Here is a 24529-nt window from a genome sequence, read left to right on the forward strand (position 1 = left end):
CACAGATACTAACCAAAAAAAAAAAAAAAAAAAACATGGCAAATTTGTGTAACAGTTTTCATAAACTGGATGGCAGGTACAAGAAAACAAAGTCAAAGATGACATAAGTTGTTTTTTTGTTTTTGTTTTTGTTTTTTTTTAATCTGAGCAACGGAAAGGATGCAGTTGCCATTTAGTGGGAATGGGAAAAGCAGGTTATGGAGGAAATAATTATTTTGACTTTGGATATGTGACTTGATTGGTCTATTAGACAAACCCAAGAGGAGCAATATAAAGCAGTTAGCCAAGTCAGTGCTAAGTTTAGAGGAGATCAAACCCTTAACTACAAAATTGAGGGTTGTCCACTCACTGACTACATCTAAAGCCATGATATAGAGGAGAAAGAGGACAGAGACAGAGGAGCCTTAAAGTTGACCGACTCTGGTGGCTCCACCATCGAGGCCACCTGGCGGTCATGCCCTCGTATGATTTTCATTTTCTAGAATACAAACAGGACCTGTTAACTTGTTTCTAACTCAGTGTAACATGTGACAGGATGTATATGAATTATACTGTGATTACATTGTTACCTTACATAAGATTATAGCACTCAATCTCATTGGAGTTTTCCCCCAGCTAGCTTACTTTTGTGAAACAAATAGCAGTACTGGGGAACCTACCTGGCAGAGAATTTAGGGTGGCCTCCAAAAACTAGGGGAGCCTCTACCTGGCATCTCCAGCCTACACGAAAATGAAGCCCTCACTCTTACAGCCTCAAGGAAATAAATCCTGCCAACGCTATGAGTAAACGTGGAAAGAAATCCTTCTCTAGTCAAGCATTCAAATGGTAACCTCAAGTACCAGCTGACACCTATAGACTTGCAGAAGATGGAGTCAAGCTGTGTTCAGACTTCTCACCCAAAGAAACTGAGATAATAAATGTGTTGTTTTAAACCACTAATTTTGTAGTAATTTGTCATGCACCAAGAGAAAAGTAACACAACCCCTGAGTTACCACAACATTTAGAGGCCAGAGAGAGACGAAAGAGCCAGGAAAAACAAACCAAATAAAAGAGGTCAGTGAGGCAGGAAGAAACCCAACAGAAAAGCATTTCTCCAAGAGGCTTATTACCAGCTTCCTCAGAGAAATCTGAGACATAGAGCAAAGTGACAGGTGAGTGGGCTGACCTGATGGAGGCTCATACTTAATCACCACTGAAAGGGACACAAGAAGCCAGGAGCTACCCTCCATTCCTGCCTCTTTCTGAAGAGAAAATGGTTAAGAGGCACCACCAAATAAATGAAAATCAGTTTTATTAGGCTCCCTGGAAGACCCAATTAGTGCCAGAGTTGTGCTACTTCGCTGTTTGTAAGGCTTTGAAAGTTGGTATTTCAAAACTGGCTAACACTTAATACTAATCAAAGTCAGCTCATTTTAATTACTAAGTAGCTCACATAACCTATTTTTAAACTTTTCATTGTTATTAGACATGCATAGATTGGCTTGTAATTTATTTTTTTAAATCAATACAACCAAATCTAATGAGCATGTATTATGTGCAAGGCCCTGAATTAACTAACTATAACTAAAAGAAGCTGCCCTGATGCTTTTTGTACCTGTATAATTTGTATGCAAACTTACACTATTTATAAAGCGCTGTCACACAATCAAAGGCTATGTTATGCCGTAATGTGATTAGCATTCAGCTTTTATCTAGACTTATCTATAGTGATCATCCTATTTTCCTAGAATGCTTTGAACACAATTTCTTCTCTATTTATTAATGCAATGAAGATGTATTGAGCATTTACTTAGGTACACAGAGGGGCAAAATGGTAAAAGAAGATTCAAAATTCCTATTCTATAAAAATGATACTATACAAAATGTGTCCCTTTTATGTAGGTTCTCTATACATTTTACTTACGTGTATGTGTGTATTTATCTACATTTACTTTGCCTACTATATATGTGTGCACTATATGTATAGTATGTGTGTGTTTGGATATATACACTATACATTTATAATATATTTGGTCTACATACACTCTGGCCAACCTAGCAATACAACTCTTTGCCCCTTGTACCATCAGCTTTTCCCCAGGTTTTGGTCTGTCATCAAGGCTAAAAGATTAAATCACTATGTTCCAGTTTGTTCAAGTTAGCAGTCTTCATTATTCTTAGCGATGTCTTTGGCACTGTGGGGTAAGGGGAGGTATAAGACTAGATCATGGCATGAAGTTGTTTCAACCTATTTTATTAGCAACAGCTTTCCCATTCTCCTTTTTTTCTGCCTATCCTCATTTGAAATGTAAGCTTCTCCTTAGAGACTCATATTAGCATTTTACTAATATACCTTTTAGCACATAGTATGTGCTCAATAAGCATTACTTGGCTGAAGAGCTACTTTCCAAAATGACTGAGGCAGCTTGCATGAAAATAGAACTATACACTTAAGACAAACAAATGTGAATATACTGTTAGATAGAAAGACACAAACTACAGCCAAATAAAAAGGGCCTACGTTATGTTTAAATCGTAGTTTTCTCTCAATAATTTGTTTAATAAATTAGAGACAATAATCATTTTTTAAAATATTCACTTATTACTATTTAAAAGTTAAATCTAGCTCTATGCTTTTCCACAGCTATCACAAAGAAATACAGATTTGTGTAACCTTATTTCCAACAAAATGAAGTATTTCATTTTATCAAAACAAAACAAAACATTTTTTTCCTGAGTGGTAAATTCTAAGTATTTATTACAAGGATCATTAAAGCAAAAATCAGAGCACGTATCTCCCTTAATGGTCCTACGCAAGATGGATAAATTGATTTGAAATTTTAAAAATTAAGGTATTGGATTGAATGAGACATACAGTTCCTTCCAAAATTTATACTGCAATTCTACTATCACTCTTTGTATTACTGATGCATATATCCATGGATAATTATTTTTAAGACAATCTGATAAGTATTTCAAGGCCAGAAAGAAAAGGCTGTTAAATAAACAAAATCTCCTATGCTTTCCAAAATGCACAATGTATTATCATAGTACTGACGTCTCACATGAAAAACCTACTCGATATTAGTACCATTTTCTACCTCCACTAGGGTAAGGCTTTATTTACTTCATTTTACTGTGCCATCCCCCATGAAGTTATTTTTTGTGTATTTTTTTTATTGGAGTTTGATTTGCCAACATATAGTACAACACCCAGTGCTCATCTGTCAAGTGCCCCCCTCAGTGCCCGTTACCCAGTCACCCCATCCCCCACCCACCCATGAAGTTATGTAAGTGAACACAATTGTAGTCTGTAAAACACTGCAAAAATGTAAACCAATTACTAACATTGTAAAGAAGTATAGTTATTTACCAATGTTATATGAGTGAGAACAAACCGGTACTCTACATAGATGAAATACATAGCCGGCCAATACTACAGCAAGCTGCTGAAGCCAGGATCCCTGATGAATGCCATCATTAGGCAGCCAGATTTTACACCATGTGTCTATGCGCCCACAAGACCAGAACTCACTGGACCTGGGATCGGCATCTAATCCAAGGGCAGTGAATCCATTACATTTTCCTGTGACAGTAGATGAGGACTGGTCCAATCAGAAAAGAATTACTAGGGTCAATCTATTTCTTTCTCTTTGAATCTGAACTAAACAATACCAAGAAAATTAAGCAGGGACACAATGGTGACAGGAAAAAGAAAAAGGTATGCAAGTTATTTGGGAATACAGACACAGAGGGCACCAGAATTGTTGCCAAGAGAGGTGTTTTGGCCCAAGACAAGATCCTAGATGGTGGGTGTCATCCAAAGAGCACTGACTTTGCAGTTCCATAGAAACCAAATTGCATTCAAATAAGAAAATACCTTTACCCTTTTTCTCCAGCTTCACTGAAATATAACTGACACATAACAGTGTGTAAGTTAAAGGTATACAAGGTAGTACGCTGATATACTTACGTACTGGGAAATAATTACCGCAGTAAGTCCAGTTAATCAACACAACTATCACTTCACATACTTAACATTGTGTGTGTGGTGAGAACATTTGAGATCTACTCTCTCTAATTTTCACACATATGATACAGTATTATTATCTATAGTCATCATGCTGTGTTTTGGATCTCTAGAACTTACAACTGGGAGGGTGTACCGCTGGACCACCATCACCCATCCACCTGCCCCATATCCCACACCAGCAACCACCAATCTACTCTGTTTCTATAAGTTCATTTTTTTTTTTTTAGGATCCACATATTTGTCTTTTCTCTGTCAACTTAGCAAAATGCCCTCAAGATCCACCCATGTTGTTGAAAGGCCAGAATTTCCTTCCTTTTTATGAGTGAACAATATTTTATGTATTATACCGTATGTATGTATAATATACCTGTCATATTTTCATTATCCATCTATCAACAGACACTTAAAGAATGGTTTCCACAGCTTGGTTTTTGTAAATAATGCTTCTACAAACATGGGAGTAAAGAAATCTCTCCCTATGGAAATGACTTCATTCCCTTAGGGTATATACTGAAAAGTACAACTGCTGAATCACATGGTAGTCCTATTTTTAATTTTTTGAGGAACCTCCCTACTATACACCATAGTGGTTGCACCAGTGTACAACCCCACCAACAGTGCACAAGGCTTCCCTTTTCTCTACATCCTCTCCAGGACTTCTATTGTGAACAGAGGCTTGGAGGAACTTAATCCTTATTGCCCCTAGGAGCAATGGTTCAGTATTGTTTAACTCAGTGTTTGTGGTGACTTCATAGATCATAACCATTGTGAATAACAAGAACTGTATTCTTTTTCTTTCTTTTTTTTTTTTTTGAGTATAGTTGCCACACAGTGTTACACTGATTTCAAGTATACAACATAGTGATTCAACAACCCTACACCTCATGCTATCCTCACCACAAGTATAGCTGCTTTCTGTCACCATACGATGCTAGTATAATACCACTGACCGTATTCTCTATGCTGTGCTTTTTATCCCATGACTTATTTATCCCATAACTGGAAGCCTGTATCTCCCACTCCCCTTTACCCATTTTGGCTATCTTCCCACACTCCAATCTATCTGAATACATATTAAAACAATAAAGTTTGTAATGTATCTAATTGTTGAATCACTTATTATTGTACACCTGAAACTAACACTTGTATGTCAACTCAACTTCAAACAACAAAAAACAAAAAAAAAACAAAAAAAAAAAAAAAAAAGAAGGCAGCACTAGGCTTCTGAGTACCAGAGGTTTTTGTTAATAGTTTAGATGGTTCCAGGCAAGACACAATGGGTGTCTGTTCCCTCAACCCTGGCCTGATTTGCTTCATTCCTTTTCCATGGTTCTTTCATTGTCTCAAGTATCTTAAATCACTGAAAGTGATTTCTATACCTTTTGGGGTTTTTGACAAGCTTTTTGTCCCAAACTTTCTATTATTTTTTTTTCTTTCAAAAGTGATTCATGATATTACTAAAATAATATTTATTGGTTAAAATAGGAAAAAAAACACAATGAGTTTATATTGATACCTTTGATTGCATCCAGTATCACAGGATTCATTTTAGCCTCCCCTTTTTCCTTATTTATACTTCATTCTACAACAGTGAGAAAACCCAGCTCTCATTATCTAAAATGTATTTGTTCAATTCTAGTATATACATAAAAATTCTAGTATACATAAGATGCATAAAAATACATGCTTTGCTATACCAAGCCTGTTAGAGAAACACTTTTACTAATTAGATCACAGCATTTATGTACTTTTTTTTTTTTTTTTTGCCTTTAGCCATACAGTATCCAGTGAAGATTCTTGTTTTCCACAGTAACTTTGGCTATTTTCTTCCCTACTCTTTTTTTTTTAAGATTTTATTTATGTATATTAGAGAGAGAAAGAGAGGCAGAGACACAAGCAGAGGGAGAGGTAAGCTCCATGCTGGGAGCCTGATGTGGGACTCGATCCTGGGACTCCAGGATCACGCCCTAGGCCAAAGGCAGGTGCCAAACCGCTGAGCCACCCAAGGATCCCCCTTCCCTACTCTTTTTAATGTAGTTATATGATTTATTTGTAATAGAGTTAGGTTTATTTTTATTTTATATTCTATTTTGGCTTCTCCCTATCTCCTCCTTTGTTCTGATTTTGTATTGGTTTACATTGGGGATATGTAAAATATCACTATAATTCCAATAGAGTTACACAAAAAGATATACCCATAGAAGTGTCATTAATGGTATATTTTAATTCAACTGACTCTAATTTACAAATTATGGATTTGTTTTCCATTTCAATTCTAGAACATATATTTGTTACATGCAGTTCTATATAACAATAGGCTTTCATATAGGTGGAATGAGAAAATTTAAAGTAAAAGAATGAAGTGCCTTACTTGCAGATAATTCAAGTGAACTCTGCTTAACTTGAAAAATAAAAAAAAATAATTTTAAAAATTATTTTAACCAAAAAAAAATTAAACCATATAAACCAAAACAACAAAATATACTGAATGTATTTTTAAATTAGATTTACTAAGTTTTTAGTGATTCTTAATCATTTGGAACAAATACAGTACAATCTACATTAACACATGCATCAACATACATTAATATGCAGCTTTCACATTTACTTTAGTTAACTGGCTACCTACTATACTGAGTTTTAAAAAAGTGTTACTGATTTTAGTAAAGCCTCTGAAATAGAATTATTCAAGGTATTTCTCTTTACAGACTACATGAAAGGAACTCAGCATGAATCCCACAAAAGTTGTAACAGTGCTCAAAAGTTAAGACAGCTGGCAGAGTTGAGAATATGAATAAATTTTACAGTTGCTCTACCTAAGACAATAGTAGCCACTAACCATATATGGCTATTGAAACTGAAACTAATTATTAAATAACTGCATTTGACAAGTCAGACATTTCGATCATTTGAGAAAGTTCTACTGGACAGCACTGTTCTACTTTATAAGTTTACTGAGGTTAGAGACTACTTTCTCTGTGCCAAAACAGTGTCTTAACACATAGTAGACATGCAAAACATATTTGTGAAAGGAATAACTAAATATAAGATATCAGGAACAACATACAGCAACCTGTAGCAAGAGATGTTTATTATACAATTGTTATAAGACATTGGAAATAACTCGTATATCCAATAAAAGGCAGTCATCAAAATAATAATATGGTCTTAAAAAACAGAATATTATAAAGCCATTAAAGGGGGTGTTTAGAAAAAATTAATGACTTGGAAAGATAGCTTGTTCTAGTTAGGTAAGATAAACCACAGAAACATTTTAATGGGAAATAAATATGAACCTATAAACACTATAGAGAGAGTGAAACCTAGTTATAAGATTATATTTTATTTCTCATTTTGTCAATTTATATTTTCTAAAGTTTTTATATAATGTGCTTTGTCATAAGAAAAATCAAAATTTTTGTTGTTCTTCAAAGCTTATACATTTTTTTAATTTTTTTAAGATTTTATTTATTTATTCATGATAGACATAGAGAGAGAGAGGCACAGGCACAGGCAGAGGGAGAAGCAGGCACCATGCAGGGAGCCCGATGTGGGACTCGATCCCGGGACTCCAGGATCATGCCCTGGGCTGAAGGCGGGCGCTAAACCACTGAGACACCCAGGGATCCCCAAAGCTTATACATTTAATTTATAAAGCCTAGATCTAGGATTTATTCCCAAAGAAATTAACAAAGTATTACTTATCAAAAATAATCATAATTTTTAATTCATTATTAAAATAAATAGTTCTGTATAAGAATGCTCAATATTTATTCCTAACTAAAATGAAAAGAAAGTAGCAAAAATATGACAATAACCACAGAAGAAAACATAATGAAGGTATTAAAAGATGCTTTCGAACAATATACAACATATGGCAAAATAGACATAAAATCTCACCATTAAGTCTGGTTTTGTTTTATAATCATGAAAACAAAATCATACATATGTATGTATATATTTATACATGTATACACAAACACACATTTTGAATTATCTGCTCCTCCAAGTTCTTTTTATTATTATTATTATTTATGATAGTCACACAGAGAGAGAGGCAGAGACATAGGCAGAGGGAGAAGCAGGCTCCATGCACCGGGAGCCCAACACAGGACTCGATCCCAGGTCTCCAGGATCACGCCCTGGGTCAAAGGCAAGCGCTAAACCACTGCGCCACCCAGGGATCCCTGCTCCTCCAAGTTCTAAAGGTGATGGAGGGATAATAGGCAGGTAGAGGGTATGACTACAGGACAAGACTGGGGAAGATTTCCTTCCAAAGCCCTTGACTAACATTGCATGTCCCGACTGTACTTCACCCCTCACCTCTGCTCAGCACTAGAGGACTTGGGCACTGATTTTTACTGCTCAGCAATACCTTATATGGACTTAACTATTTGGCATGTTGCTCCTTTGTCTTATTCCTCAACTACAAAGTCTAGTTTCCACTCCTTTCATCTCCTCCTATAATGTTTCATCTAGCACTGGTTAGAGCTTTTTGTTTAAAAAAAATTTATTTATTTATTCATGAGAAACACAGAGAGAGGCAGAGACATAGGCAGAGGGAGAAGCAGGCTCCCCGCAGGGAGCCCGATGTGGGACTCAATCCTGGAACCCCAGGACCACACCCTGAGCCAAAGACAGATGCTCAACCACTGAGCCATCCAGGCATCCCTGGTTAGAGCTTTTGGAGAGGAAAAAAAAAAAGGACATTAAAAAGTTGAACAGGATTTATTCTCTCTTGAATAGAAGGTGCACAGTTTTTCATCCTAGCAGACACTCCTTACATAGAAAAGGTAAAATTAATAGTTGACAACCCAAACTACTTTTAGCGGAAGAAACATTTTCTTTAATTTTTTATTTAAATTCAAATTAGTTAACATGTAGTGTATTACTAGTTTCAGGGATAGAATTTAGTGACGCATCAGTTGCACATAACACCCAGTGCTCATTTCATCGAGTGCCCTCCTTAATGCCCATCACCCAATTACTCCATCCCTCCCTCTACCTCCCCTCCAGCAACCCTCAGTTTGTTTCCAAAAATTAAGAGTTTTTTATGGCTTACCTCCCTGCTTTCATCTTATTTTTCTGTCCCTTCTATGTTCATCTGTTCTCATTCTTAAATTCCACCTGAGTGAAATCATATGGTATTTGTCTTTCTCTAACTTATTTTGTTTATTAGCATAATATCTTCTAGTTCCATCTATGTTATTACAAATGGCAAGATTTCTTTTTTTTTTTTGATGGCTGAGTAACATCCCAGTGTATATAAATACAATCTCTTCTGTATCCATTCATCTGTTGGACATCTGAAGTCTTTCCATCTGTGAGCTATTACTCCTATGAACACTAGGGTGTATGAGCCCCTTCCAATCACTATTTTTATATCCTCTGGATTAATACCTAGTCATGCAATTGCTGGATGGTAAGATAGTTCTATATTTAACTTTTTAAGGAACCTCAATACTGTTTTCCACTGTGACTGCACCAGTTTGCATTCCCACCAACAGTGAAAGAGGATTCCTTTTTCTCCACATTCTCGCCAACACCTGTTATTTCTTATACTGCTATTAGCTATGCTGGCAGGGGTACAGTGGTATCTCGTTGTAGTTCTGATTTGCATTTCCTTGACAATGAGGGATGAGGAGCATCTTTTCACGTCTCTGTTGACCACCTGCATGTCTTTTTTGGAGATTGTTCATGTCTTCTGCCCATTTCTTGACTGGATTTTTTGGGTGCTGAGTTTGATAAGCTCTTTATAAATTCTGGATACTAGCCCTTTATCTGGTATGTCATTTGTGAATATCTTCCCCCATCCCGTAGGGTGCCTTTTAGTTTTGCTGATTGTTTCCTTTGCTTACTATCTCACGGAAGTCCCAATTGTTCACTTTTGCTTTTGTTTCCCTTGCCTTTGGAGACATGTCTAGCAAGAAGTTGCCAGTGGCCGAGATCAAAGAGGTTGCTGCCTGTGTTCTCCTCTAGGATTTTAATGGATTCCTATCTCACATTTAGGTCTTTCTTCCATCTTGAACTTATTTTTGCATATGCCCTAAGAAAGCGGCCCCGTTTCATTCTTGTGCATGTGGCTGTCCAATTTTCCCAACGCTATTTGTTGAAAAAGACGGTCTTTTCCCATTGGATATTCTTTCCTGCTTTGTCGAAGACAGAGTTGAGGGTCCATTTCTGGGTTCTCTATTCTGTTTCACTGATCGATGGGTCTATTTTTGTGCCAATACCATACTGTCTTGACCACAGCTTTGTAATACAACTTGAAGTCTGAAATTGTGATGCCTCTAGCTGTAGTTTTCTTTTTCAACATTACTTTGGGTATTCAGGATCTTTTATGGCTCCATACAAATTTCAGGATTGACAGTTTCAGCTCTGTGAAAAATGCTAGCAGTATTTTGATAGGGATTGCACTGAATATGTAGACTGCTCTAGGTAACACAGACATTTTAACAATATTTGTTCTTCCAACTCATGACTATGGAATGTTTTTCCATTTCCTTGGGTCATCTTCAATTTCTCTCATGAGTGTTCTATAGCTTAAGAGTATAGTATAGATCTTTCACCACTTTGGTTAGGTTTGTTCCTAGGTATCTTTACGGTTTTTTTTAATGCAATTGTAAATGGGATCGATTCCTTGATTTTTCTTTCTGCTGCTTCATTGTTAGTATATAGAAATACAAGAGACTCATGTGCATTGATTTTATATCCTGGGACTTTGCTGAATATCTGTTATCAGTTCTAACAATTTTTTGGTAGAGTCTTTTGGGTTCCCTACATTGAGTACCATGTTATCTGTGAAGAGTGAAAGTTTGACTAATTCTTTGCTCATCTGGATGCCTTTTATTTCTTTTTGTTGTCTGATTTCTAAGGCTAGGACTTCCTTTACTATGTTGAAAAACAGTGGTGAGAGTGGACATCCTTGTCAGGTTCCTCATCTTAAGGGAAAAGCTCTGTTTTTCCATGGAGGATGATGTTCACTGTGGGTGTTCCATATATTGGCTTTATGATGTTAAGCCATGTTCTCTCTATCCCTACATGGTGGAGGGTTTTCACCAAGAAAGGATGCTGTATTTTGTCAAATGTTTTTTCTCCATCTACTGAGATCATATGGTTCTTATCCTTTCTTTTATTAATTTGGTGTATCACATTGATTGATTGGCAGATGTTGAACCACCCATGCAGCCTAGGAAAAAGCCCACTCAGTCGTAGTGAATAATCCTTTTAATGTATTGCTGGATCCTATCAGCTAGTATCTTGGTAAGAATTTCTGCATCCATGTTCATCAAGGATATTGGTCTGTAATTTTCCTCTTTAGTGGGGTCTTTGTCTGGTTTTGGGATCAAGGTAATGCTGGCCTCACAAAATGACTTTGGAAGGTTTTTTTTTTTTTCCAATTTCTATTTTTTGGAAAAGACGTTTTTTGAGTAACTGAGAAAAGTCTTGGGGCAAAGCTATTACAACAATTTCTGTACTCATCCAAAGTTATTGTAGCTAAAGTTTTTATTTTTATTTATTTATTTATTTTTATTTTTTAAAGAGGCAAGTGTCAGTAAGGTCTATTTGCAGTGGAAGAAAATCACAAATGTAGTAACTTCAAAATTTCAAAGATAGGTCAAATGGTGACTAGGAATAGAAGTAGTTCAAACAATGGTGATATGGTTTGACAGAATTATGTAACAGGGGTAGAAACCTTTAACTGTAAAAATTAAAGTTCAAGAGTTCAAGTAATCACAGGTAGAAAGACTGAAAATGTTCAATATTATATCAGTTCTTACACACATGACACATGAAAACCAGAATACAGAAGATAAGCAGATGATAATAAGGAAGGTGGCCTAGTGGTTAAAGGCACAAGAGCTAAAATCTGACAGCAAGAGTCAAAAAATCTCATCTTGGCTATCACTAGCCATCTAAGTTACAACAAGTTACTTAACCTTTCTTATACCTTAGATTTTCCACTGTGAAAAGGAGGTAACAACAATACTTACCCCATACAACCCCAAGGAGAATAAAATTATACCACATAGTTTAATATCGGATTATGAGGTACAGAACAACTACTTCAGTGGAATCCACTTTATCTGGCTTTACAAACATCATATAAATCTCATTTCTATTTAAAATTTAAATACCAGTTTGAATTGAGAGTCATGAATACTGGGCCCTGGTTGAGGTTCTTCTTCCTCAAGGTGAACTGAGGGCTTACCCTTTGCTTTTCTAAGCCCCAGTGGTGTCCTGAGGAGGTGTTCTAAGCTTTACATTCTCTTGCCGATTTGAAATTCCTATGATCTATATAGCTGGGAGGGGGGAAAAAGTGTTTTAATACTGCTGCTTACAAAATATTTTCACAGTAGGAACTGAAATAGTGGAGCATTTCAACATATTTATGTAACAGCTAAATTAAACAAAGAGTGAGTACAATTTCCCAGTGGGAGAGCAACAGAAGTAAAAACTGATCAAAACAAAGAGTTTTTCAGAATGTATGCAGTATTAAAGTTTCAGTGCACAGAAGAAAAGCCCTGAAAAACCAATGTCGTCATTGGAAAAAGCAGAGGAATAAGAAAATACAGTTAGCACTTTTTTTGCTCTTCTCTTCCTTCATAGTCTCATAGAGAGGTAGAAATAATACTTATAGCAGATAAAATAAATTCCACTATCACAGTTAAATCTTTCAATGTCATAATCTAATTTAACTAGTACATATTAACTTATAATTAATTTAGTTAGCTTATTAAATGCAGGTGAGGATTTTTTAACGATTTTATTTATTCATTCATGAGAGACACAGAGAGAGAGAGAGAGAGGCAGAGACACAGGCAGAAGGAGAAGCAGGCTCCATGCAAGGAGCCTGATGCGGGACTCGATCCCAGGACTCCAGGATCACACCCTGGGCCGAAGGCAGGCACCAAACTGCTGAGCCACCCGCAGGTGAGGATTTTTAAGAAATTTTTTAAATCTCATGTCTGACCTCTACAAGACTGTATCATAGTCTTGAATGAGCTATCATAGAATTAGCCTCTATATAAGATGTGTTATATATAATTAGGTACATTAATACATGGTATTTTTATGTGCCATAGAATAAGATACAGATACACAGTTAAAAATGAAAGACAGATGTATTCAAATACAAAAATGAATGGCTTAACTCAGGGATCATAAATTCAAATGATTATCAGGTCCAAGAAGGCCAAGTAAATAAATGCAATGGGCAAAGTAAATACTGAGCCAAACTAGAGCATGCTTCCTCACAAAAGCTGCTCACTAGTGCCTGTGGACTGCTGCCAACTGGGAATGGAGTAGGCCCAGGGCTTCCAGATATTCTCATTTTTTAAACAGAAACAAGAATCTAGAGGTATCTATAAAATCTCTCTTTTTTTAATTTAGTGTTGAAGCTAATTTTAAAACATGGTATTAATCGAGCAAATACATCTCTGAGACATATGCCATGTTATGAGCTGCTAGTTTACAATCTTTGGTTTTTGAAATACTATAGAAAAATATTTTTGATACTTTATAATGCCTCATATAATTAATGAGCTGTAACATTTTCTTCTTATAAAAACCAATTTTTAGGAAATCCCTGGGTGGCTCAGCAGTTTAGTGCCTGCCTTTGGCCCAGGGCATGATCCTGGAGTCTCAGGATCAAGTCCCACATCAGGCTCCCTGCATAGAGCCTGCTTCTTCCTCTGCCTGTGTCTCTGCCTCTCTCTCTCCTCTGTCTTTCATGAATAAATAAATAAATAAAATCTTTTAAAAAAACAATTTTTAGAATTTTATGGGGAAACTGACGATCAGGGAAGCTTAATATTAAATAAGGTCTACACAGTCACATACCCAATAAGCAAAAAATCTGGTTTCAAAAGTAGGTTTGTTGAACTCCAAAGTCCACACCCAATTTTTCAACTCTTTTTATCAAAACAGGATGTGTGGAAAAGAGAACTTCATGTTAGACCTGGGAGAGCAGGTAAGACTTGGGGAACCAAGGAGATACGAAATGGCTTTAGTGAGGCAACCTGTGAATTCTAGGAGGAAGGAATGAGCATGGTATTTTTAAAGAATAACTTGGAAACTGGCCTGGTGACAGAAGATACTTCATATTGGCAAACTCAGGAAAAGTAGATCATATATAAAACATATACAATATTTAACTTAACATTTACCATAAAACAGAAGATTAAAAGCTAGTAAGCTGGAGAAACTGCCTTTTTCTATTCATGTTTTAATGTGGATGGTATATTTCCTTAAGCTTATTGACTTTTAATGCACTATTAATGTCAAGCAATGATCAACAACATCCTTTATTGTCTTTACTATTTTCCTAAGAGAAACAGATTTTGATGACAGGTGAAAAGTACACTGACACATGTAAATGACTAAAATTATCTGATGTACTGTCCTCCTAATTCAGGCATCCAAAAGCAACCCCAAATACACCCTACATTTGAAAATAAAAGTTAGTGTCCTTGACAGATTAATTATCCATGAACTACATCTCTTATCTTCACCAGAAGATATTCAGTTTCTGTCCTTTCCAGATTAATTATCCATAAACTATATCCCTTATATTCACCAGAAGATATTAAGTTTCTGTCCTCTCTAGATTAATTATCCATAAACTACATCCCTTATTATTCACCAGAAGATATTCAGCTTCCCTCAAAATGTCTTACTCGGACATCCCAGAAAACATGATCTACTCCCCAAAGGAGCTAAAAAGCTGCCTTGATCACTGCAAGGAAATTAATTTACATTCTTAAACAAATAATTTGTTTAGTTTCAAACCCACAAAAAGAACACTCTGGTTCCTTTAAAAATCCAAATGGTACTATCCCAATTAAAACAGCTTTGTCAGGGATCCCTGGGTGGTGCAGCGGTTTAGCGCCTGCCTTTGGCCCAGGGCGCGATCCTGGAGACCCGGGATCGAATCCCACGTCAGGCTCCCGGTGCATGGAGCCTGCTTCTCCCTCTGCCTATGTCTCTGCCTCTCTCTCTCTCTCTGTGTGACTATCATAAATAAATGAAAAAAAAAATTAAAAAAAAAAAACAGCTTTGTCTTTATGGGAAAATCAGAAATAATAGAAAACTTGAGTAAGGAGATTATTTATCTCACAACCATGGAAAATGGACCAGTGTTGCTAGAAATTCTGATATTTCTTTTCTTCAAAAGAAACTAGAACACTGATTTTTTTAATGTAAAGTATTTTAATTTTTAAACTTCTGGCTGTTTAAGAAGTTTTTGTTTTTGTTTTTTTATTTTTTTATTTTATTCCCCCGATCACCCTCTCAGTTTTAATGAAGAGAGGAAGGCCTTCCAAGGCCACTGACATGTACACTGAGACCTAAAGGAAATATGGGAATTAGCCAAGGCTGGGGACTGAGTGGAGTAGAATTATGGCAATGTTTAAACAGAAGGAATGGTTTATACAAAGGTAGGAAGAAAAGAGATTGCTAATTAAATCCAGAAGCATAAACATCACTCATGGACTTTTTTTGTTTTTTAACAAACACACCTCCCCCCAAATTTCCCAACAAAGAAAGCACTGTAGCATCACTTATAAGATATTTTAATATAGCAACTCAAGCGGCAAGTGAGTTTCAGGCCATTTTTCATTCATGAAAAGACTGGCTCTACATTACATGTATTTTAAACATCAGAGAAGAGGAGGAAGAAAATACAAGGAGTATTCTAGAGCTTTAATATACTGCATTTCAAAGTTAATCTTGGCCTAATTATTTGGTTTCGTGTAGGCTGGCACACCGCAGGGGAATATCTAAGAATTTCCTACAGACAGGAGACTTTTTTAAACGATGCAGCTCTGCTTCCTCCAATTCCTCAAGATTCTGATGGGTGCCATATGTGAGTGGGTGTGGGTGTGTGTGGGGGTGTGTACATACATGTATATTTGTATGGGTTCCAGGTGTTTTAAAGATTGACAATCACATCTCTTGCCTTCCACAACTGATGGGTGTCTTATTCTTGAAACATATGAAGAAAGAAAAAAAAGCTGGAAATTAAGGTAACTTATCATAACAGTAATTAAAATACAGGACACAGATGATCACTTTTGTAAAGCCATTTCACAACCACCATTGAGAATTTCTTATGACAACCTTGAGAGATAAATACTATTTACTACTCGAAAGAAAACCGTATGTGTGATTATCCTCTATTTATTAATCCAGTAGTTGGCAGAGCTAGAACCTCAAATTTAGATCTGTTGACTTGGAATGGAAAAAAATTCTTTCAAGAATATGGTGTGGTCCCGTAACATACTGGAAGAGTGTGCTGAAAAACGCACAGTTAGATGAACAAGCCTTCACCCTGGGCTCAGTGAATGACTCAGAGGACAATCTGAAGATTGGCGGAATAAACTCCACAACTAAATGCAGAGGAGTTGTGGAAGGTCAGAAAGACAGACGGAAGCCCACTCAAGAGGGGGAGCTATGCATGTAGAGAAGGCAGGGTAATCGGCTCTCACATCACAGAGCTCACGTGGGAAGACTAAATCCCGTAACGTCTGGCTTTAAAAACCAAGTGGATATAAATTCCATGAATCTGTAAAACCAGTGGGACTTGGAACCTGGAGGTTTACAAGTCAGCTGACATGGAGCAACTGGATAGCTCAGCCAGGTTTAAGTACCTGACTCTAGAACTCAACTCAGGTCATGATCTCAGGGTCCTGAGACTGAGCCTGTCATCAGGCTCCACACTCAGCAGGGAGTCTGCTTGAAGTATCTCTTCCTCTCCCTCTGCTACTCTCCACCTTAAATTAAATAAATAAATCTTAAAAAAGAAAGTCACTGACACAGCAGTGGGCAAACCAGGAGGGCCAAGTGGTAGCTGGGTCACTACCCTTAAAGAGATAGCAGCCTGTTGAAAGAAACTACATAAAAAAAAATGGCAGTTACAGTTTATACAATGCTGGGGGTAAATGGGAGGCAGCCCTGTTCACACAGACTTCTGAGTATGTGTGGGGACTTCAAAAAGGAGAAAGCTGGCAGGTCCTATTTTCCTCTCCCATTTTCCAGCATAAACAGAGGCCACCCAGATACTTACTACCTAATCTACTAGCAGTGGGCCATACCCAGAGTTCTGAGGGCTTGCCTACTCCACGCCAGCTAGCCTCCATGTTGGGCTCAGGGCAAATTTTGTTAAAGCCACACATGTGACCCACTCAACTGCCAGATGCACAGCTGCCACTTTGCACATCTGCTACACCGTGCCCAGCTTGGCATCTGCAGCCTCTGTCACACACCAAACCCAGCCATGCACCCTCAGCTGCTGTCCCTCACAGTGCCCAGTTGTGGGGCCCAACCGTGACGATGGTGCCCAGCCACACCGTCAGACACATCATGCAGGGCCACTGTGCTTCAGGGGATTGGCACAGGATTAGGAGCCCAGTGCAAATTTTTCTAACACTACCACCCTAGTTCCAAGTTCCCCAGGGGGCCTCTCCCCTCAGAACTGGCTTGCCTGGGTCTCACTAACACCTCAGGGCAAGCACAGACCACAACAGGCAGAGAATCAGTGTAGACAACTGCACTGAAAAGAAAAGTGACTCAGACACAACAGCAAAGCATGAATAACACACATAAAATACTCTCCTGAAGTACACTGCAGAACACTCAAGACCTCTTATTTATAGTCACTACTTTTAAGTGGGAAAGACACAGCTGACTTCCTTAACACACGGAAATAGACACAGAGAGGCAAACAAGATGAGGAGACAGAGAGATTTATCCCAAAGTGAAAGAACAGGACAAGGCCACTGCCAAAGATCTAAACAAAACAGATGTAAGTAACATGCAAAACAGAGGATCCAAAACCATGATGGTAAAGATCATGAGCTTAAGAGTGGAAGACATGAGTGAGACCTGTAACACAGAGATAAAGGAAGAATAAAATAGCAGAGATAAAGGGCCAATAAATGGTATGAGAAACATGCTTAGTAGGATGAACAGCAGGGCAGAAAAAGCAGAGGAATGAATTAGTGACCTAGAAGACAGAGTAATGGAAAAATAATCAAGCTAAACAAAAGAGAAAAAAAATTACAGAAAATGAGAACAGACATAGGGAACTCACTGGCTCCATCAAATGTAATAATATTTGTATTACAGAAGTCCCAGAAGAAGAGGTAAAAGGGGGCAGAAAATTATTTGAAAAAATAATAGCTGAAAAATTCCCTAATCTGGAGAAGAAAACAGTTATCCAGATCCAAAGGACACAGAGAACCACCCCCCTCCCAACACACACACACACACACACACACACACACACACACAATCATCAAAAGCAGACCCACACTGACATGTTGTAATTCAATTAGTAAAATATAGTGATAAAGGAAAAAATGTAAAAGTAGCAAGAAACAAACTACCAAAACTAAAAAAAAAAAAAAAAAAAAAAAAAACTACCAAAACTGAAACAAAAAGAAACAGAAAATTTGAACAGATAAATAACCACTAAAGTAAATTAAGTCAAGAGAAAAAAATTCTCAAAAAACAAAAGTCCAGGACCAGAGGTCTTTATAGGTGAATTCTACCAATCATTTAAAAAGAGTTTTAATACGGGAATCCCCAGATGGCTCAGCAGTTGAGCATCTGCCGTTGGTCCAGGGCATGATCCTGGAGATCCGGAATCGAGTACCACATCAGGCTCCTGGCATGGAGCATGCTTCTCCCTCTGCCTGTGTCTGCCTCTCTCTGTCTGTGTCTCTCATGAATAAATAAATAAAATATTTTTTAAAATAAATGAATAAAATAAAAATAAAAAGAGTTAATACCCATCCTTCTCAAACTATTCCAAAGAATAGAAAAGGAAGGAAAACTTCCAAAGTCATTTTATCAGGCCAGCATTACCCTGACACCAAAACCAGATAAAAATACCACCAAAAAAAGAGAATTACAGGCCAATATCCTTGATGAACATGAATGTAAAATCCTCAACAAAATACTAAGAAAACTACTTCAACAATATATTTAAAAATTATTCACCCCCATCAAGTGGGATTTATTCCTTGGTTGCAAGGGTAATTAAATATCTACAAATCAATGTGATAAATCACATCAATAAAGGATAAAAAAAGAAACACATGATCATTTCAATAGACATATCAAAAGCATTTGACAAAGTACAACATCCATTCAGGATAAACCTCAACAAAGTAGGTTCAGAGGAAACATTTTAATAAAGGCCATTTATATAAAATCTACAGCTATCATCCTTAATGGGGAAAAACTGGGAGCTCTTCCCCTAAGGTCAAGAACAAGACAAAGATGTCTTTTATTCAACAGAGTAATGGAAGTCCTAACCACAGTAATCAGACAAAAAGAAAGAAAAGGTATCCACATGAGCAAGAAAGAATTAAAGTTTTCCTAATTTACAGATAACATAATATGACACAGAGAAAAATTTAAAAACTCCATTAAAAAACTGCCAAAATTGATAATGAATTTAGTAAAGTCCCAGGATATAAAATCAACGCACAGATTTCTATATACCAATAATGAAGCAGAAGAGAAATTTAAAAAACAATCCCATTTGGAGGTGAGATACCTGTATGTATTCTGAAAACTATAAAACAGTGAGGAAAGATACTGAAGACAATAACAAAGTGAAAAGACATTCTGTGCTCATGGATTGGAAGAACACATGCTGTTGAAATGTCTACGCTACACACAGGAATCTACACATTTAATGCAGTCCTATCAAAATGCCAACAACATTTTTCACAGAACTAGAACAATCCTAAAATTTCTATAGAACCACAAAAGACCTCAAATGGCCAAAAAGCAACCTTGAAAAAGAAAAGAAAAGCTGTGATGTAATATCACAAAACAGAAACATACACAGAAATCCAAAATGGATGGGAGACCTAAATGTAAGACTATCAAAGTCCTCGAAGACAACAGAAGTAGTAATTCCTTTGAGGTAAGCTGTATCAACTTTTTACTAGGTAGGTCTCTGAGGCAAGCAAAAACAAAATACTGGGATTACATCAAAATAAAAAGCTCCTGAAAAGTGAAAGAAACAATTAACAAAACTGAGAGACATGCTACAGAATCAGGAGAAGATATTTGCAAATGATGTATTTGATTAAGAGTTACTATCCAAAATCTGTAACGAAGTTATACAACTCAACACCCCCCCAAAAAAATCCAATTAAAAATGGGCAGAAAACATGGACAGTCCTCCAAAAAAGACATGCAGATGGCCAATGGACACATGAAAAGATGCTCATCATCCTTCATCGCCAAGGAAATGCAAATCAATACTACAAGGAGATTATCACGGCACACCTGCCAGAAGAGCTAAAAGCAACAACATAAGAAACAACAGGTTTGGGCTAAGATGTGAGAAAAAGGAACTCTCTTTCACTGTTGGTGGGAATGCAAACTGGTGCAGTCAGTGGAAAACAGTACTGGAGGTTCCTCAAGAAATTAAAAATAGAACTACCTTAGGATCCAGCACTGGCACTATTGGCTATTTACCCAAAAAATACAAGAAAACTAATTCAAAAGGATACATTCACCCCTAGGTTTATAGGTTTATAGGTTTACAGCAGCCAACATACAGAAGCATCCAAAGTGGCCATCAATTGATGAATGGATAAAGAAGATACATGTATATATATATCACTTGGATGGATTGGATCACATGGAATATTATTCAGCCATAAAAAAGAGTGAAATCTTGCATTTACAATGACATGGATGGAGCTACATGATATTAGGACAAGCCAAATAAGTCAGAGAAAGACAACACCATATGATTTCTTTCACTCATATGTGGACTTCAATAAAACAAACAAGCAAAGAAAAAAATGAGAGAGAAAGGGAAAGCAAGAAAGAGTCTCAACTACAGAGAACAAACTGATGGTTACCTGAGGGGAGGGGTGTAGACGGATGGGTTAAACAGGTGATGGGGATTAAGGAGGGCACTTGTCATGATGAGTGCAGGGTGCTGTATGCAAGTGTTGAATCACTATGTTGTACACCTGGAACTAATACAACACTGTATGTTAACTAACTGGCATTAAAATAAAAACTCAAAAGAATAGTAGTAGTAATAATAATGAGTACAGATTTTAGAAATCTGTGTTCAGATTTTCAATCTGACATTTACAAGTTCTGTGTCCTGGAGGTTTTAACTTCTCTGAACTAATTTCCTCATCTGGAAAATGGTGCTCAGGAAGGGGAATAAGTAAAGACATTTAATTAAATATGATAACCTAAGAGATCTGTCTGGTAGCTATAGCTATTACATTTTACATGTTTAGTGACATTTTTATACCCTCAATTCCTCTGACAGTTAAGAACACATACCTTTCTCCTCTTTTCTATTTCAAGAAGACTATTCTCACATATTATACCAATAGAGCACTTTTAGAGCATAGGGTTAAGGAAATGAACCAAAGTCAGAATGTCAGAGTCTGACTTAATGTCTTCACCTCTTCTGGGGATCCCTGGGTGGCTCAGTGGTTAAGTGTCTGCCTTTGGCCCAGGGCATGATCCTGGAGACCCGGGATGGAGTCCCGCATTGGGCTCCCTGCTTTTCTCTGCCTGTGTCTCTGCCCCCACCCCATCTCTCATAAATAAATATCTTTTAAAAAAATGTCTTCCTAGCTGTGTAACTTTGTGTAATTTACTGACTTACTCTGTGTTTAAGATGGGGACAGCAATACTACGTAACCCATACAGCTTTGGTTAATTAAGTATGTTAAGTAAAGTAGAAAGCACTTAGAATATGGTAGGAGCTTAATACATTTTGCCATATTTGTTAGTAAAGGTATTATTATCATGCCTTCATTTAAAACCACACTCATTTCTTTTGGTCAAAGTATTGGGGGACTGAAATTGATACCCAGTGGGTAAATGGATTAAAATACTATAAAACATAAAAATATATTTGCTTTCAGATTACAATTCATTTTGTGTCTCGAATCAAATTGTAGCAAGGCTTCTCTCAGTCTACGAACTTTAGCTTATCGATCTATGTTTTAAAGCATAGACATTTGGCTTAGACTTCTGCGAAAACTAAATCCGATGCATAATTTACAACATATGATAAGAATCCAGTATTTAATTTTATGTTTTATTTAAAGAGGAGCGAAATACTCAGGAGGGAAGAAAGACCACAATTTGCTTAAATTCATGATTCTTTGAAGATTCACAATATAGTAAAATCAAAGCTGAAGTGTTCTTAGTTGCAGTGAAAAGACAAGAAGATCCCAAAGGAATGAAGTGGTGAGTAGAATTTCACCTCTGAAATCTTCACTGGAAATATACGTTTTCAATTGCAACATCTAATATGAAAAAAAAAACTGACAAACTGAAGCTATCTAGTCTTCATATTTCATTTCTGTAACTACAAAAGAACATACAGCCCATCCTGATTCCTTGATGAATATTTTTTGTTCCAAGGGAAAAATGTATTCGCAGGTGTTATCATATTTCAAAATCAAGTTTATGCCTTGACATGTAGGTTTTATATAGCCCCTGATGCATTTTTAAAACATACAATATATTTTTTTAGTCTGTGTATACCTAGATATGATGCTTTAAAAATACCCAAAAAGGTGTTATGCTATATGTTGGCAAATTGAACTCCAATAAAAAAAAAAAAATTTAAATACCCAAAAAGTTGTAAACTTGGCCAAGGATCTGCAAATCTAGCAGATGTTTTCTGGAAATTTCTCTCAACACTGGAATTTTTGTGGTTTATAAGATTTGCACATGCAGTTTTTTGCTGGTTGCCTCTCCTGCTATGTGTGTGTTTGTACACAAACACATCTAATAGTGCTGTTTAACTCAAATGCTCCCTACCTGATATATTTCTGATTACCTGCTGGTCTCCTAAGTATTCTCTGAAAATTGCAGGCTCATTTATGTCTCCCCAAATTGCTTATTAAAAATACTTCACATATTCTTTTTGCTTCTAGAACTATGGCTGGGAACTAAAACTACCTAGAACCAGTACCTGCCTATGGGTTCACTGCTATAATGCACATAGAGACATCTTCTGCACATGTCTTTCTAATCATTCATTACTAATTCTTTTTAATTTTTTCTTGTGCTTTTTTAATGGGCATCTTTTAGATTCTCAGGAAATGTCACAGAACAAAATAATTACTGAACAGGGAAATCAATGAAAGGCATTTTAAATCCAATAGCAAGTGCAAAATATTCAATTTTAATGTTTCTCTCAGAAAATGCACTGCCCCCTCATTTTGCCTGCTATTTTCTAAAGTCACTTTTAACCTTTTATTTTTTTTTTTAATTTCCTGGTTTCCTCAGTTGTCCTTGGAAAGAGCTCAGTTGTTCCTTATTTTCACTCTTCAGTATAATACCTCAATTCTAGGCTGTGAACACTTCCAGCTCATTTTTAACTGCCTAAATGACAGTTCTTCCCGCCTCCAATCCACACTATGAACATCCTCTAAATTAAACTTTATAAAACACCACTTTCATCATGGTACAGTGTTGTTCAAGATCCTTCTTGGTTCTAGTAACTATGGGGAAAAGCCCACACGTCTTATGCTAACAGGTTCCCAGGACTGGGAAATAGTATCACATTTTGGTTATCAAGTTAAACCTCCTATGACTTCCCAACATACTGTTGCTCCCATTGGGATAAATTCCTTTTCACTCTCCATGTGTCATTGCTTAGTCTGCCTCAGTTATTTATTTTCCTGATGTTCATCTCTTCTTTTAACCTCCAACTCTTCAGCTGTCCAAATCCTATCTATTCTCCAGGACAAACTGAAGTGTCATAAATCCTATAAAAAAATTTCAGCTGCTCCAGCCCCCAAGTCATATTATTCTCTGAATTTACCTAACACTTACCCTCCAACTATGTAACTCAACGAAGTTTATATGTTGCACTAAATTGTTTCTGCTTTGAACTATTGCTAGTCCAAGCAGATCATAAGCTGCTTGAAGTCACGGAATTCCCTTTTCTCATTCCTTCCTATTATTCACTGTGCTTTTTTCATTGCTGGAAACATACTAGATACATAAGAACATAAAGTGGACTCGGTATGATAATCTTAAAAAAATAGTTTATGAAATGCAATTCTACTATTTGTATCATTACCTAATGATTGTCTAAGAAATGTAAATGGGACACAGCTGTGTGCTGTGCAAAAGAATCAATAAAGATCAAATTTTATACCTGATAGTGAGATCTAAGTATTCTTTTGGTGACTCTCTTTATAAAGATAAGAGGGCCATCTGATTTGCAGAGTTCCAAACAGCAGTTTCTGTCCTCTTTTAAGAAAAAAGCTTGTTGATTTTCTAAGACAGAAATTACAAAACAGGCAGGGGAGAGCCAAGCAGACATATCTGCCAGCTGTGAGTGGGTACCCATAGTAACCCAGAACAGTGTATCAGACTCCAAATTAGAGGAGGAAAGTCTCTTTCACAGAGAAAGTCTCCCTGTGACAGAGTGTCAAAGATGGAACTGGGTGAAAAAGGCATCATCACAGAAGAGCAAAGTGGAGTGAGG

General features: G+C 36.7%; 1 protein-coding gene across 1 annotated transcript in view; it reads right to left on the reverse strand.

Moving 5' to 3' along the window:
* GABRA4 (gamma-aminobutyric acid type A receptor subunit alpha4) overlaps positions 1-24529 on the reverse strand; it is a 218039-nt gene that overhangs the window by 92562 nt on the left and 100948 nt on the right. The gene's annotated exons all lie outside the window — the stretch shown is intronic.

The sequence above is a fragment of the Canis aureus genome, chromosome 14 (genome assembly GCF_053574225.1).
Source record: "Canis aureus isolate CA01 chromosome 14, VMU_Caureus_v.1.0, whole genome shotgun sequence".
In the NCBI taxonomy this organism is placed as follows: Eukaryota; Metazoa; Chordata; class Mammalia; order Carnivora; family Canidae; genus Canis; species Canis aureus.